Source organism: Mytilus galloprovincialis, chromosome 4, assembly GCF_965363235.1.
Source record: "Mytilus galloprovincialis chromosome 4, xbMytGall1.hap1.1, whole genome shotgun sequence".
Classification (NCBI taxonomy): domain Eukaryota; kingdom Metazoa; phylum Mollusca; class Bivalvia; order Mytilida; family Mytilidae; genus Mytilus; species Mytilus galloprovincialis.
The window spans coordinates 59,922,984-59,939,687 of record NC_134841.1 but is presented as its reverse complement, the minus strand read 5'-3'; the positions used below and the strand labels follow the sequence as shown (position 1 = coordinate 59,939,687).

The following is a 16,704-nucleotide window of genomic DNA, read 5'->3' as shown; positions in this document are numbered from 1 at the left end:
GTGTGGCCTTTTTTTTTTTTGCAGGGCGCGACGCAGATTGAGGATTTCCAGGTATCTTTTCTGTTAAGACCTTTGTGTATGTCTAATTGCGCCTTTTCTTTTTTTCTAGCAGGGCGCGTTGCAGATTGAGGATTCCCAGGTATGTTTTCTGTTAAGACCTTTGTGTATGTCTAATTGCGCCTTTTCTTTTTTCTAGCAGGGCGCGACGCAGATTGAGGATTCCCAGGTATGTTTTCTGTTAAGACCTTTGTGTATGTCTAATTGCGCTTTTTCTTTTTTTCTAGCAGGGCCCGACGCAGATTGAGGATTCCCAGGTATGTTTTCTGTTAAGACCTTTGTGTATGTCTAATTGCGCCTTTTCTTTTTTTCTAGCAGGGCGCGACGCAGATTGAGGATTCCCAGGTATGTTTTCTGTTAAGACCTTTGTGTATGTCTAATTGCGCCTTTTATTTTTTTCTAGCAGGGCGCGACGCAGATTGAGGATTCCCAGGTATGTTTTCTGTTAAGACCTTTGTGTATGTCTAATTGCGCCTTTTCTTTTTTTCTAGCAGGGCGCGACGCAGATTGAGGATTCCCAGGTATGTTTTCTGTTAAGACCTTTGGGTATGTCTAATGGTTTCTTTTTTTTTCCTTTAGGTCGTGTGGCCTTTTTTTTTTTGCAGGGCGCGACGCAGATTGAGGATTCCCAGGTATGTTGTCTGTTAAGACCTTTGTGTATGTCTAATTGCGCCTTTTCTTTTTTTCTAGCAGGGCGCGACGCAGATTGAGGATTCCCAGGTATGTTTTCTGTTAAGACCTTTGTGTATGTCTAATGGTTTCTTTTTTTTTCCTTTAGGTCGTGTGGCCTTTTTTTTTTTTGCAGGGCGCGACGCAGATTGAGGATTCCCAGGTATGTTGTCTGTTAAGACCTTTGTGTATGTCTAATTGCGCCTTTTCTTTTTTTCTAGCAGGGCGCGACGCAGATTGAGGATTCCCAGGTATGTTTTCTGTTAAGACCTTTGTGTATGTCTAATTGCGCCTTTTCTTTTTTTCTAGCAGGGCGCGACGCAGATTGAGGATTCCCAGGTATGTTTTCTGTTAAGACCTTTGTGTATGTCTAATTGCGCTTTTTATTTTTTTTTGCAGGGCGCGACGCAGATTGAGGATTTCCAGGTATGTTTTCTGTTAAGACCTTTGTGTATGTCTAATTGCGCCTTTTCTTTTTTTCTAGCAGGGCGCGTTGCAGATTGAGGATTCCCAGGTATGTTTTCTGTTAAGACCTTTGTGTATGTCTAATTGCGCCTTTTCTTTTTTCTAGCAGGGCGCGACGCAGATTGAGGATTCCCAGGTATGTTTTCTGTTAAGACCTTTGTGTATGTCTAATTGCGCTTTTTCTTTTTTTCTAGCAGGGCGCGACGCAGATTGAGGATTCCCAGGTATGTTTTCTGTTAAGACCTTTGTGTATGTCTAATTGCGCCTTTTCTCTTTTTCTAGCAGGGCGCGACGCAGATTGAGGATTCCCAGGTATGTTTTCTGTTAAGACCTTTGTGTATGTCTAATGGTTTCTTTTTTTTCCTTTAGGTCGTGTGGCCTTTTTTTTTTTGCAGGGCGCGACGCAGATTGAGGATTCCCAGGTATGTTTTCTGTTAAGACCTTTGTGTATGTCTAATTGCGCCTTTTCTTTTTTTCTAGCAGGGCGCGACGCAGATTGAGGATTCCCAGGTATGTTTTCTGTTAAGACCTTTGTGTATGTCTAATTGCGCCTTTTCTTTTTTTCTAGCAGGGCGCGACGCAGATTGAGGATTCCCAGGTATGTTTTCTGTTAAGACCTTTGTGTATGTCTAATTGCGCTTTTTCTTTTTTTCTAGCAGGGCGCGACGCAGATTGAGGATTCCCAGGTATGTTTTCTGTTAAGACCTTTGTGTATGTCTAATTGCGCCTTTTCTTTTTTTCTAGCAGGGCGCGACGCAGATTGAGGATTCCCAGGTATGTTTTCTGTTAAGACCTTTGTGTATGTCTAATTGCGCTTTTTATTTTTTTCTAGCAGGGCGCGACGCAGATTGAGGATTCCCAGGTATGTTTTCTGTTAAGACCTTTGTGTATGTCTAATTGCGCTTTTTCTTTTTTTCTAGCAGGGCGCGACGCAGATTGAGGATTCCCAGGTATGTTTTCTGTTAAGACCTTTGTGTATGTCTAATTGCGCTTTTTTTTTTTTTTTGCAGGGCGCGACGCAGATTGAGGATTTCCAGGTATGTTTTCTGTTAAGACCTTTGTGTATGTCTAATTGCGCCTTTTCTTTTTTTCTAGCAGGGCGCGTTGCAGATTGAGGATTCCCAGGTATGTTTTCTGTTAAGACCTTTGTGTATGTCTAATTGCACCTTTTCTTTTTTCTAGCAGGGCGCGACGCAGATTGAGGATTCCCAGGTATGTTTTCTGTTAAGACCTTTGTGTATGTCTAATTGCGCTTTTTCTTTTTTTCTAGCAGGGCCCGATGCAGATTGAGGATTCCCAGGTATGTTTTCTGTTAAGACCTTTGTGTATGTCTAATTGCGCCTTTTCTTTTTTTCTAGCAGGGCGCGACGCAGATTGAGGATTCCCAGGTATGTTTTCTGTTAAGACCTTTGTGTATGTCTAATTGCGCCTTTTCTTTTTTTCTAGCAGGGCGCGACGCAGATTGAGGATTCCCAGGTATGTTTTCTGTTAAGACCTTTGTGTATGTCTAATGGTTTCTTTTTTTTTCCTTTAGGTCGTGTGGCCTTTTTTTTTTTGCAGGGCGCGACGCAGATTGAGGATTCCCAGGTATGTTGTCTGTTAAGACCTTTGTGTATGTCTAATTGCGCCTTTTCTTTTTTTCTAGCAGGGCGCGACGCAGATTGAGGATTCCCAGGTATGTTTTCTGTTAAGACCTTTGTGTATGTCTAATTGTGCCTTTTCTTTTTTTCTAGCAGGGCGCGACGCAGATCGAGGATTCCCAGGTATGTTTTCTGTTAAGACCTTTGTGTATGTCTAATGGTTTCTTTTTTTTTCCTTTAGGTCGTGTGGCCTTTTTTTTTTTTGCAGGGCGCGACGCAGATCGAGGATTCCCAGGTATGTTTTCTGTTAAGACCTTTGTGTATGTCTAATGGTTTCTTTTTTTTTCCTTTAGGTCGTGTGGCCTTTTTTTTTTTTGCAGGGCGCGACGCAGATTGAGGATTCCCAGGTATGTTTTTTGTTAAGACCTTTGTGTATGTCTAATTGCGCCTTTTCTTTTTTTCTAGCAGGGCGCGACGCAGATTGAGGATTCCCAGGTATGTTTTCTGTTAAGACCTTCGTGTATGTCTAATTGCGCTTTTTTTTTCCTTTAGGTCGTGTGGCCTTTTTTTTTTTTGCAGGGCGCGACGCAGATTGAGGATTTCCAGGTATCTTTTCTGTTAAGACCTTTGTGTATGTCTAATTGCGCCTTTTCTTTTTTTCTAGCAGGGCGCGTTGCAGATTGAGGATTCCCAGGTATGTTTTCTGTTAAGACCTTTGTGTATGTCTAATTGCGCCTTTTCTTTTTTCTAGCAGGGCGCGACGCAGATTGAGGATTCCCAGGTATGTTTTCTGTTAAGACCTTTGTGTATGTCTAATTGCGCTTTTTCTTTTTTTCTAGCAGGGCCCGACGCAGATTGAGGATTCCCAGGTATGTTTTCTGTTAAGACCTTTGTGTATGTCTAATTGCGCCTTTTCTTTTTTTCTAGCAGGGCGCGACGCAGATTGAGGATTCCCAGGTATGTTTTCTGTTAAGACCTTTGTGTATGTCTAATTGCGCCTTTTATTTTTTTCTAGCAGGGCGCGACGCAGATTGAGGATTCCCAGGTATGTTTTCTGTTAAGACCTTTGTGTATGTCTAATTGCGCCTTTTCTTTTTTTCTAGCAGGGCGCGACGCAGATTGAGGATTCCCAGGTATGTTTTCTGTTAAGACCTTTGTGTATGTCTAATGGTTTCTTTTTTTTTCCTTTAGGTCGTGTGGCCTTTTTTTTTTTTGCAGGGCGCGACGCAGATTGAGGATTCCCAGGTATGTTGTCTGTTAAGACCTTTGTGTATGTCTAATTGCGCCTTTTCTTTTTTTCTAGCAGGGCGCGACGCAGATTGAGGATTCCCAGGTATGTTTTCTGTTAAGACCTTTGTGTATGTCTAATTGTGCCTTTTCTTTTTTTCTAGCAGGGCGCGACGCAGATCGAGGATTCCCAGGTATGTTTTCTGTTAAGACCTTTGTGTATGTCTAATGGTTTCTTTTTTTTTCCTTTAGGTCGTGTGGCCTTTTTTTTTTTTGCAGGGCGCGACGCAGATTGAGGATTCCCAGGTATGTTTTTTGTTAAGACCTTTGTGTATGTCTAATTGCGCCTTTTCTTTTTTTCTAGCAGGGCGCGACGCAGATTGAGGATTCCCAGGTATGTTTTCTGTTAAGACCTTCGTGTATGTCTAATTGCGCTTTTTTTTTCCTTTAGGTCGTGTGGCCTTTTTTTTTTTGCAGGGCGCGACGCAGATTGAGGATTCCCAGGTATGTTTTCTGTTAAGACCCTTGTGTATGTCTAATTGCGCCTTTTCTTTTTTTCTAGCAGGGCGCGACGCAGATTGAGGATTCCCAGGTATGTTTTCTGTTAAGACCTTTGTGTATGTCTAATTGCGCCTTTTTTTTTTTCTAGCAGCGCGATGCAGATTGAGGATTCCCAGGTATGTTTTCTGTTAAGACCTTTGTGTATGTCTAATTAGGCTTTTTCTTTTTTTCTAGCAGGGCGCGATGCAGATTGAGGATTCCCAGGTATGTTTTCTGTTAAGACTGTTGTGTATGTCTAATTGCGCCTTTTCTTTTTTTCTAGCAGGGCGCGACGCAGATTGAGGATTCCCAGGTATGTTTTCTGTTAAGACCTTTGTGTATGTCTAATTGCGCCTTTTCTTTTTTTCTAGCAGGGCGCGACGCAGATTGAGGATTCCCAGGTATGTTTTCTGTTAAGACCTTTGTGTATGTCTAATTGCGCCTTTACTTTTTTTCTAGCAGGGCGCGACGCAGATTGAGGATTCCCAGGTATGTTTTCTGTTAAGGCCTTTGTGTATGTCAAATGGTTCCTTTTTTTTCCTTTAGGTCGTGTGGCCTATGGGACATTTGCAGGTATGTTTGTTGTTAAGGCCTTTGTGTATGTTTAATGTCGTCTTTTTTTTTCTGGCAGGGCACGTCGCAGATTGAAGATATTTAATTTTTTCATTTTCTTGCTTAAGACATAAAATCTGGCATATGTTTAATTACATTTCCTATAAAGTTATCTCTTAGCTTAGCATTTTTTTTACAGTATAAAATAAAATGGGCTTTATCCTCCATTGTATTACAGGATGTGCACAGTCTTTTTTCTCTAGATAGGTATTTTTAAATGTCTTCCTTTTTCTATCACTAAATTATGATAGCTAATTCTCATTTTTGTTATGTTACTTCTCTTTTCAAAAGATTTACAGTTTAAGTAGTTTTCCATTTTAAAATTTTGCTTTAAACTTTTATATAAATACAATTTACTTTTTTTATCTATTTTTTCAAATTTTTGTTAAAATATATTTGTGTAGAAATTTAATAATTGATGTTTTAAGGTTGTTTTTTTTTTTAATTTCAGTATTTTTTTTCTTTTGTTTCCCTCAAGAATGGATATGTCCATGTTTACCTCTTTCAAAATATTTTTAACATATGTAAACCAGGTATAGCAACCTGAATTATCTAAACTTATAGAAAGTAAAAAGGATTCATATAATAATGGATTAATTTCAGAATTTGGCAATCTTGATATAAAGTAAAGTATACTTTGAGTTTTTATATGCATCTCTAGTGGGTATCTCCCTAGCTCTGTTCTCACAGCTATGTTTGATGAAGATTTTCTTGTTCTGAGGATATACTTACAGACAGACAAATGTATTTTCTACACTTGATTTTTCAGTAAAAATAAGGGGGGTCTATATTTGTTACATTTGGACTATCCTGGAATGTTTTCTTTCTTAATTTTTTTACTATTTGTTTGTATTTAGGCAACAACCATTTTATTATCTGGGGGGGCCTGGGATTTTTTTGAAAAAAATATTTTAATGGCCTAGATGAACAAAAAAAAAATTATGTTTTAAACTGTAGCTGAAAAAAAAATTATGTTTTGCAATGTAGCTGAAAAAAAAATTATGCTGTCACCTGCTTGAAATTTTTTTTTGCACTGCTGAATTTGAGAATAGTGAAAATAACAACAGTTGAGACAGTGAAACAGTGAAACAGCAGATTATAAACATCTGTCCAGTCTACAGATTAAGCTAAGATTTATATTTATACCTTATTACTTTTTGTATTTTCCTGTAAGTGTTTGATCCAGATATATTTAAAAGCATTCCAAATCTCCCGCATGTACATGTATGCTACTAGATTAAGACATACTTAAAACTGCAAATATTATAAACATGATATGCAGGCGCGGATCCAGAGGGGGGTTCCAGGGTTGGAACCCCCCCTTTTTTTTGGCCGATCAATGCATTTGAATGGGAGCATATAGCTGGAACCCCCCCCCCCCCATTACTCTGGGTTGGGAACCCCCCTTTTTAAAATGGCTGGATCCGCCCCTGATATGGTCATTTTATAACAGGGATAGATATGGTATCATATTAAAGCAGTCTTTTAAAGTAGCCCTGATTGCGTATTTTCCTTTGTATCATTCTGTATCATTTTTTATACCTCTTTTTTCAATGGAATATCAATTATCATAGTTGGAAACAGTGGATGTTTATAATTTGGAGCTACTCACTCTTACATATGGCAATGGTGGCCACTTCAATTGCAGTATTAAAATTCAAGGACTGTGGTACCTGTATGACGGACTCAGAGAATATCATTATGTAGAAAGTGGGCTAAAAAAAAACAACAGAGACAACAGCCAATGCCAGGATATAGACAGAGCCATGCAGTTTACATTTTACATCAATTAAAAAATTAAAATGAATTAATATGTAAATTTTATGGTTTTGAGAAAAATAGAATGTATTTCTGTTCCACATTATAGGAAAAAAAATTATCGGAGGAAGCTTAGGTTCCGAATTTTTTTTTTATGAACATAATAAAAATCCCAGGTGAAAGATAAGACTTCAATATTTGTAATTCGTTGTGTCCATGTGTCCAGACACATGCATGTCAACTTTTTGCACCGGAACCTTGCCCTAATCGAAAATAAAGGTGGAATTTCCCCTTCTCGGAAGCTCTCTGGCTTTATCAATACCGGTGTCCTAAAAGTTTGAAAATGAGCAGCGAGAGTTTTCTGAATTTTTGGTATGTTTTGGGATAAAAGTCAAACTTTATGCACACCAAACCTTATCGGAAAAGAGCAGGTGGATTTTTTTTTTAATTGTCATTATGTTTTGATAGACAATTAAGGGAAAATAACTGTGTTCTCCGGCCTTTATAGGACAAATTTATGGACGTTTTGGTCCCCTAATTTGCACCATTTGCTTCAAATTTGAAATGCAAAGGTATTTATTTCATTGTTAATTCATAGTAAATGATTGAAAAATAATTTTTGATGCCTTTTTTACCATATTTTGGGGTTGTTAAGTTTATATGTTGAAACTTTTGCGGCAAATCTCAAATTAGGGGCTCATAATTTTTCTGTTTTGGGCAAATATTTCATTTAAAGGACTTATTCCAAAATATTGAGCAAATTTACAAGAAAAAACTGCCCCTAAGTAATATTAGATTAAATGTTTACTTTATTTAATTGGTGTAAACACCAATTTCACATATCTTTTTGAAGGATTTGGGTGGTCCTTAAAAGGACCTTTGGTTGCATGAGTTGCTGGGTTACTGTCTCATCTATGGTGCTGGTAATAGTTTTCTCTTGCAGTTAGTACTATGGCTAAGAAAGGCAGGTACTGGGTCCAACTGTCCTTTTCTGTAAACATCTTGCTCTTTACTTTTTAGCTTGGCCTCTATGTTCCACTATTTTTTTCCCACTCTGTGTAACAATGTGTAAGACATCTATGTTTAACTTCAGGGTTTTTTCATAGTCTTGCTTGTAGGTAAACTGTTTGTCCATGCTTTGCTGAGTTTCTGGCATGTTGTTTCTGTGAATTCCAGATGCCAATCTGGCCTCCATGCCTCTTGAGAAGGTTACATACATTCTTAGGTAAATTTACACTCAAAGACCTGTGTTGTTGGTGGTGTTGTAAAGCTTCATACTACTAATTGCATCTTCGCTAAGCTTCATTCTCAAGGTCTCTTGTAGTAACAACTTTTCTTTTTCGTCCATTTGTAGGATAGTAATGTTATGACAGCCAAGGATGCAATTCTGAAAACTGTAGGTTGAGTTTTGAACTTTTCATTGATTTTTCTCAAATAATCTGGGTAGGAATTTATGTGATTTGAAATGAATTTAGAAAAGTAACCTTAATTACACAATGATATGTTCTTCTTTTGGAATTTTATTATTGATTTAATTTCATCAATGGTTTTACTTTAACAAACACTTTAGTTTTTTCCAAAAACTTGCATTAATAAAAAAGTTATGAGCATTTAAATATAGAAGGTATTTTGAGGGAAATGAAAATTCCATTCCAGAAAAATGATAAAATTTTGGTGTGAAGGTTGTGCTAATTGTCTGCATTGGTCAAAGGGAATTTTTTTTTAAATTTTACAAAACTGGAAAGAAAACCTGTTGCGACTAATATTTATAACCTTTCCATCATTATTTAAAGCAAATTTGTAATATAATAAATACATAAAAATTGTAAACACATATATCATGTTATGGGGGTATTTGCGAAAAAATATTAGTTATAACTTGAGGGACTGTTAAATTTTCCGAGCCGCTAGACAAGGGTATTTGGTCTCGAGGTATTTTTAAGGTGTCATTAACTGTTAACAAAACTTGGAACTTTTGAAAAACTAAGTCTTTCTTCCTCAGGAATAGATTACCTTAGCTGTATTTGGCAAAACTTGAAGGAATTTTTGGTTCTCAATGCTCTTAAACTTTGTCCTCTATTTGGCCTTATAAACATTGTTTGATTCGAGCGTAACTGATGAATCTTTTTTAGACGAAACATGCTCTTGTATAAATATAATATTTTGAACCTGGTATCTATGATGAGTTTATTATATTTGAAATACCATTTAGCAATACATCAAATTGATGGCCAATCCAACAGAAATCTGATTGCCATACTTTTAATAGGGATCATACTTTAGTTGAAGTAGTTTCTCATGAGTCCATAAGAGTCCAAAATAATTTGAATGCTTTCATTATTACAGGGATTCCTTTTAAGACTTCCAACAGTTTTCAAGAATTGCAAACAATTAGAATTATTAAACCAAGTAGTTTTAAATTTAAGTTTAAATTTTGTTTAGTTTTGACTGTTATCCTTTTAAGGAACCTGGGGATTTCAAGAGTTAGTTGATGATGATCTTACACTAAATAACTCAAAATGTGGTGATTAAGTTGAAAGCATCTATCCCATTGAACTAGAGATAAAGGATACAACAGATACAATTACGTCTGCCTCATATCTTGACTTACATCTAGAAATTGACAAAGAGGGTTGGTTGAAAACAAAACTTTACGACAAAAGCATGAAAAGAGATGATTTCAGCTTCCCAATTGTGAACTTTCCATTTCTATGTAGCAACATTCCAGCAGTGCCTGCATACAGAGTACATCTTCCAATTGATGCCATATTCCCTGGCTTGTATTTCCTATCATGATTGCCTTGATAGAGGGCTGGTGCTCACAAGGAAGCTATCAAATAAGAGTTCCAAATAATGAAGTTGAGATCATCCCTTCATAAATTTTCTGGATGCCATCACAATTTGGTTCACCTTTTTTTATGGAATAACCGTTTTACAGATGATATCGGAAATGTTCCTTATGTCATCACTACAATCCCCTTCCCTTTTTACATATATCGAATTAAACTATTACCAGGTTTAAATGAACAACACGACCTTCTGCTTATCCTTTCAGAGCACCGTTATTACTGCTGGTTTTTGACTGTCCCACTGGTATCTTTCGCCCCTCTTTTGAGACTTCTGAAGGATCACGTTAAGAATATTTTAAAGACGAAACGCACGTCTGGCGTACTAAATTATAATCCTAGTACCTTTGATAACTATTTGAGGAATCATGGTTAAATGCTTTCCAATTTTACCCTTATGTTAGCCGAAAAGGACCATTTGACGTCTAACGGCAAAAGGCATTACTACCCTCATTACTAGACTGAACTTGTCGACCTGGAACTTAATTCATAACACTCAAGTAATATTAATCATTTCAAAATGAAAGGGTCCAGAATTGAGTATTTTTTAATCAACGGCATTGTCCTATGTTAGTTATAAATAAAGCTGAATTCTTTGATTCACAGTTTTTACGAAATATTTTAAAAGCTAAGAAAACTGTATCTTATAATCAGCATGACTTTATCAGATGACAATACCAAAAAAATACTAAAAGTTCAGGCTAAAATAAGGCTATACATAGTTATATACTGAAATTCAGTCACAAACCCATGATATCGCAGGGGTGTTCTAGTACATCTTAATAAAAGTGTAAGGGGTGGTAGAAATTGTGGGGTACTACACTTTTTGTTAAATTTTGAAAGTTTAAAATCATATATGGTATTTTTGTCTGAATTAAATAAATTATTTGTATTTTACTACTCCAGTTGCCATGGTTGGATAAAAAAGATATTGGGAGATAGTTTGGGATATTCTGGTGACTGAAAAACAGTAATTGGCACAAAAGGACTGCTGCCCTGGTTTTGTACCAACAAAGACTGGTAGTTTAAAAGATATGTTAACATGTCAACTTAAAGCAAAGTAAAGAAATGTTATATACTGTACATCATTATTGTAATGCTCAGTTAATTATTCTTTTGCATTAAATATTGTTTCAATTATTTTTCTCAAATAGTTTTTCCATATCGCAGCCAGCAGAGCATTATTCCATGGAAGATGTTAAAGAAATCTTCAACCAAGTCAGAAATTCTGCAGCTTTACCAAGAAAATAAGAAAGGCAAGTTTATTTAAGCCTAACAATTTCTATACATTTTCTAGTAATATTTGATAAAAATTAAGAAACTTCTTATTCTTCTTCCGAATACAGGAGCAGTGGCGGATCCAGAACTTTTCCTAAGGGGGGCCCGCTGACTGACCTAAGGGGGGGGGGGGGGGGGGCGCTCCAGTCGTGCTTCAATGATTCCCTATATAATCAACCAAATTTTTCCCACGAAAGGGGGGGCCCGGGCCCCCCAGGGCCCCACTGGATCCGCCTATGGGGAGAAGACTCCTAGTTAGGAGTGTAAAACTTACCGGGAAACTTTATTTTCTACATGCAAAACACTGAATTATTTTACCTGTTAAATATTTAAAGATACGTGTACCAGGTATATCAACAAGATTTACTATTAAAATTATAAAAAGTAAGCCTACAGATTGAAATATTACTTCCAAGGGGAGACAATTTCAACCAAGATTTGTTTATTCAGTAAGAGATAACTCAGTAAATTATTGAGATTTTTGTGCAGTTGAAATCAAGTCATTATTCTTTTACTTCTTTTTTGTATTACATCTTTATAGGAATTTTACAAACTTAAGTGTTGATATAATACTAATCTGATTTATGTAGTAAGAAATCAAAACAATATTTAGTAAATGTTATCTTGACAAGTGAAATGGATTTGTAAAATATTTAATGTATCCATTTTATTTTATTTTTAGGTTCTTTCAGTGAGATGTTTTCATGGTGTTGGCAATAAACTTGGTTGTCTTATACAGCTTATACAAAGGTATGTACCAGTCTGTTATTTTGTTAAAAAAAATATATCAATTTTTTTATAGAATTTCTTTATTGCTCTAGGAATATAAGAGTTGGTCAGAAGTCTACTCTCATTTATCAGTACCACTACATGAGTAAATTAAAGGATATTTGTTAATTGCATAAGTAATTGCTGTGTTGCTGGATAGCTGTCTAATCCATATATTCTCAACATGTATTACCTTTATATACTATAAACCAATTTTTGATGATGAAGCATTTTATATTTTAGGTTAGCATCACAGCTTGTCCATAAGGATAGAGGCTGGCAATAGCCACTGGAGCTGACCTTTATGGTGAGAATCAGGAGACAGATTTATGAACTATTTATCTAATAGCATGTCAATGTTGATTTTTACCACTATGATAAAATTAAGAGATGCAGTGTGATTGCCAATGCAATGAGTCAATTGACACATATGACAAAGATTTTAGCAACTCATATCACTTTACCACCTTCAACAATGAGAAAAAACCTATACTGTATTGTTAACTATAAAAGTCCACAACATGAAAAAATGAGAAGCGTAATGGCCTGATGCAGATTTCTTGAAATTTACACGGGGAATGAAACATAAACGCTAGAAAAGTTGATATCACAACCTTTTTACATCCTTAGTCTAGTATGTATTAATTTGGAAGAAAAAAAACAACACACATTTCTTTTTAAATAGATTTTATTTGTCTCACATAATTAATAGGTTTAAAGGTTTAAATGTTTCAGCTGCCATCGTTCACTTCTGTTTCTTAGTTTGTGTCCAAACGGACGTTGATTAGAGAAGCTCAAGATTGGACGTCGATTAGAGAATGCCAAAAAAAAGGACGTCGATTAGATAGACATAAAATTGGCCGTCGATTTGGAATGTTATTTCATTGTGTCGTCAGATTTGGACGTCGATTTGAGGAACGGACGTCTATTAGAGACCGGACGTCGATCTGAGTCTTACATATATATTATTCTTATTGTTATGTCCAGATAATTATTCTCTTGCATTAAATAGTGTTTCATTTGTATAGTTATGACTGAGATATGTTTAAGAATCTATATTTCTTTTTCAGGTAACTTCTACTGTGGCTGCATAAAAGGTTTGTGGTGGATAACTATAACAAAAATACAATGTAATTCAGACAATTTTTGTGTATGCACAACAACAACAGACCATGGAGAAAATGGCAACTCTGACCTAAAGCCACAGCAGAACCAATAGCCAAATGGATTCCACCGGTAGAAGCTAGCACTAAACAGGAAATAACTCCAAAATTTAGAATCGTAGCAGCACCATCTAAATAACCAGCCTAAACTCTGGTTAACACATAAAAGACACCAGAAAAATCAACCATAGATGTACTGACAGAGAATACTTACACCTCAGCAATCCTGAAGATTAAGATGACGATGTAATATGTGTTGAAACGGCAGGATTGCAGAAATACAGTACAAACCACCACTGCTATTTAGTGGAAGAAGAACATACATACCAGACTACCAGTAGTTATAAAAAAATACCAGTAATAATTGAAGGATAATTGAATGACACAAGTAACAGTACGAGGAATATATAACATCTTCACCAGTGGAAAACAGTGGACAATGATATTTTAATTTCTAAATTGTATTATTTTGAAAACTTTGCAACTTTATTAACATATTCTTTTAACTCAATACATTCAACACATAAGTAACGCATACTAAGAGAGACAACAGATAGAACATTATGATGTAAAAAACTTTAACCAAATTAGTGACATACAAAGAGTTGAATAAAACTCAAGTTGATTACTATATTAGGTGGTACCTAACACTACAGGGAGATAACTCTGTAAAATCAACTAAACATTTAAATTACGTTGTGTTGTTAAGGGAATATTAAGCTGCTCGATTATCAAAATAAGTGCTTGTCAAACTGCTATATAACCAGTGTAATTTTTCTGATAAGACGGTTGGTTCAAATTTTTTGAAATTTTTATATTTTTGTCAAAGGGTCAAAGTTAATACTTTGCCAAATTTTATGAAATTAAACGAGCCAACTTATATATTTCTTTTATAGATAGATCACCTTTTGAAAAGGTTCATTTATCATTCTGTAAATATATACATGTATTGGGTGTTAGAAAATGCTCAACAAATTTGGCAACTCAGCTTGAAGTTGGAAGGTTACCAATAGAAAATTTTATTTAAGTCCAGTCTCTACTTTATTTGGCTAGGCTACACACTAAAGATACTAATCCTCTTTTTAAAGAATCATTTGAAATTTGTAAGATGTTAGAAAAATGTTATCAAAAGAGGAATTTCAAATAAATATAAAAGCCTCTATAAAACTAATATTGAAAATTTATGTGAACATAATAAACTTTTTCTCTACAAAGATCTCAAAACAGATACTGAGACAGAAATTTACTTGTTACATTCAAACTTTGAATTTCGTAAACTTATTACGATCCTAGTCTGTAACTTGAATTAGGTAGACATAAAAAAGTACCACGAAATCTTAGATAATGTAATTTTTGCCCTATTAAAGATAATTGATGATAAATTTCACTTTTTCTTTCATTGCGTAACAAATAAAAATTTAAGAAATAATTACTTAACTGAAAATGCTTCTCAAAATCCCAACTTTATGAGTTGCACTAATAAAAAAAGCTACAATATATACTTAATCCATCAAATTTTCAACATGTACAAAGTTTAGGTACCTTTTTAAAACAGTCAATGGAACTGAGGTCAGGGGACTCCTAATATACCAGGGTTAAAAGTTTTGTGTTATATTATTATGTTGTAATTGGTATATTTTATACTTGCAACAATTGATATATATATACATTTGTACTAGTATATATACATATGCATGAGTGTATGTTAGTTTTTTTGTTTTAGTTTGTCACAAACGTGTTTCATTTGTTTATATGGCAATAAAGATTGTTTATTATATTGTTTGATTTGTTTAAGCCTAAATATTTTAGGGGTAGAAGTTATAGTAACTAGATATAAGAAGATGTGGTATGAGTGCCAATGAGACAACTCTCCATCCAAGTCACAATTTGTAAAAGTAAACTATTATTATAGCTCAAAGTACAGCCTTCCACATAGAGCCTTGGCTGCTGAAATACCATTCAAACAGGAAAACCAACTGTCTAATTTATATAAAAAACGAGAAATGAGAAACACTTATGAAACACATCAACAAACAATGAACATCAGGTTCCTGACTATGGACAGGTGCAAACAAATGCAGCAACGCTATAATAGGCGCTTAAAAATTCTGGTCAAGTCAGTTTTTTTTACAATAATTGTTTAAGAGTTGTGGCTTGCCTTTGAAAATGGTATTTCACATATTTCTGGGCGATAGTTTTAGTCCCACTTGTGGTTTTTGTGATTTTACTTTTGACCCAATCCTTTGAAATTGTATACACTATTGTGGATCATCGAATGCAGTTTAAGGTCTATTTTTTATGGTTTTTGTATACTTCTGTCGCAGAAAGCTCGACATAGGGATAGTGATCTGGGTAGCGTTAGTTAAATTATTAATAGCTTTATATTTTAGAAGGTGGAAGACCTAGATGCTTCATACTTTGTATATAGATATCTTATGTTCCCTCTTTTACATGTCCATTGTCCTTGACCTCTTTTTCATGGTTCAGTGACTACTTGAAAAAAAAGTTGAGTTTTTGTAATGTTAGTTTGTCTTTTATTATGAGATATAGGATAACAATATTTGGTATGTGTGTACCTAGCAAGGTCATCATGCCTGTCAAACTTTTTTCACTTGACCCTGACCTCAGTTCATGGGTCAGTGAAATAGGTTTAGTTTTGGTGGTCAAGTCCATATCTCAGATACTATAACCAATAGGTCTAGTATATTTGGTGTATGAATGGATTGTAAGGTGTACATGTCAAACTGGCAGGTGTCATCTGAAAATTTTCTTGGTTCAGTGGTTATAGTTAAATTTTTGTGTTATGGTCGGTTTTTCTTATACTTTATGCAATTATTATAGTGACTAAGTTCTATCATATTTGGTGCATGGAATGATTGCAAGGTGTATATGTCTAGCTGGCTGACAGGTGTCATTTGACCTTGACCTCATTTTCATGTTTCAGTGGTCAAAAGGTAGGTCTGGTAAGTGCTGATTTTGGCCTCAATTTCAGGTTCATCTGACATAGATTTTGCACATTTTTTTAAACACTTTAAAAGAAACCATTTCAATTGATTCAATTAGTTTAAGTGAAAGATCTCAACTGATTTTTAAAATCATTAAAAGCGCTCTGATTCTAGCTGAAATATGAAACATCTATAAAAATTATCACTTTTCAGATGTTTTTTGTCAAACCCCGCCACATTATTTATGTATGTGCCTGTCCCAAGTCGGGAGCCTGTAATTCAGTGGTTGTCGTATGTTTATGTGTTACATATTTGTTTTTCGTTCATATTTTTACATAAATAAGGTCGTTAGTTTTCTCGTTTGAATTGTTTTACATTATCTTATCGGGGCCTATTATAGCTGACTATGCGGTATGGGCTTTGCTCATTGTTGAAGGCCGTACGGTGACCTATAGTTGTTAATGTCTGTGTCATTTTTGGTCTTTTGTGGATACTTGTCTCATTGGCAATCATACCACATCTTCTTTTTTATAGCATCCGTGCTCATCCTCAACCTTTATACATGTTATGTATTATCATCAAATACAACTTACATTTCAATATTAAGAATGAACACAAATGTGGCCACTATCATTTAAGACAGAAACCGTCTAAAATTCAACTAAAATACTAAAACTGAAAATTTCAGTAATTTAACATGACTCAATGATGCTAGTACACAAGAAATGTGCATTGAATTGTCAAAAATAGCCCATATTTATATAGCAGAAGCATTCTACTTTCCAATAAATAACTA

At 35.3% G+C, this 16,704-nt stretch overlaps 1 protein-coding gene and 1 long non-coding RNA gene across 2 annotated transcripts in view; one reads left to right on the top strand and one right to left on the bottom strand.

Moving 5' to 3' along the window:
- LOC143072583 (uncharacterized) overlaps nucleotides 1-13,117 on the bottom strand; it is a 79,863-nt gene extending 66,746 nt beyond the window's left edge. The window contains exon 1 of the mRNA XM_076247593.1: nucleotides 13,114-13,117. The gene's annotated coding sequence lies outside the window, so the exon portion shown is untranslated. The remainder of the gene's footprint in view (nucleotides 1-13,113) is intronic.
- On the top strand, nucleotides 11,713-13,814 carry LOC143072584 (uncharacterized). The gene is made up of 3 exons (XR_012977244.1): nucleotides 11,713-11,782; nucleotides 12,044-12,107; nucleotides 12,871-13,814. It is a non-coding gene; the product is annotated as an uncharacterized LOC143072584 (long non-coding RNA).
- Nucleotides 13,815-16,704: the final 2,890 nt, after the last annotated feature.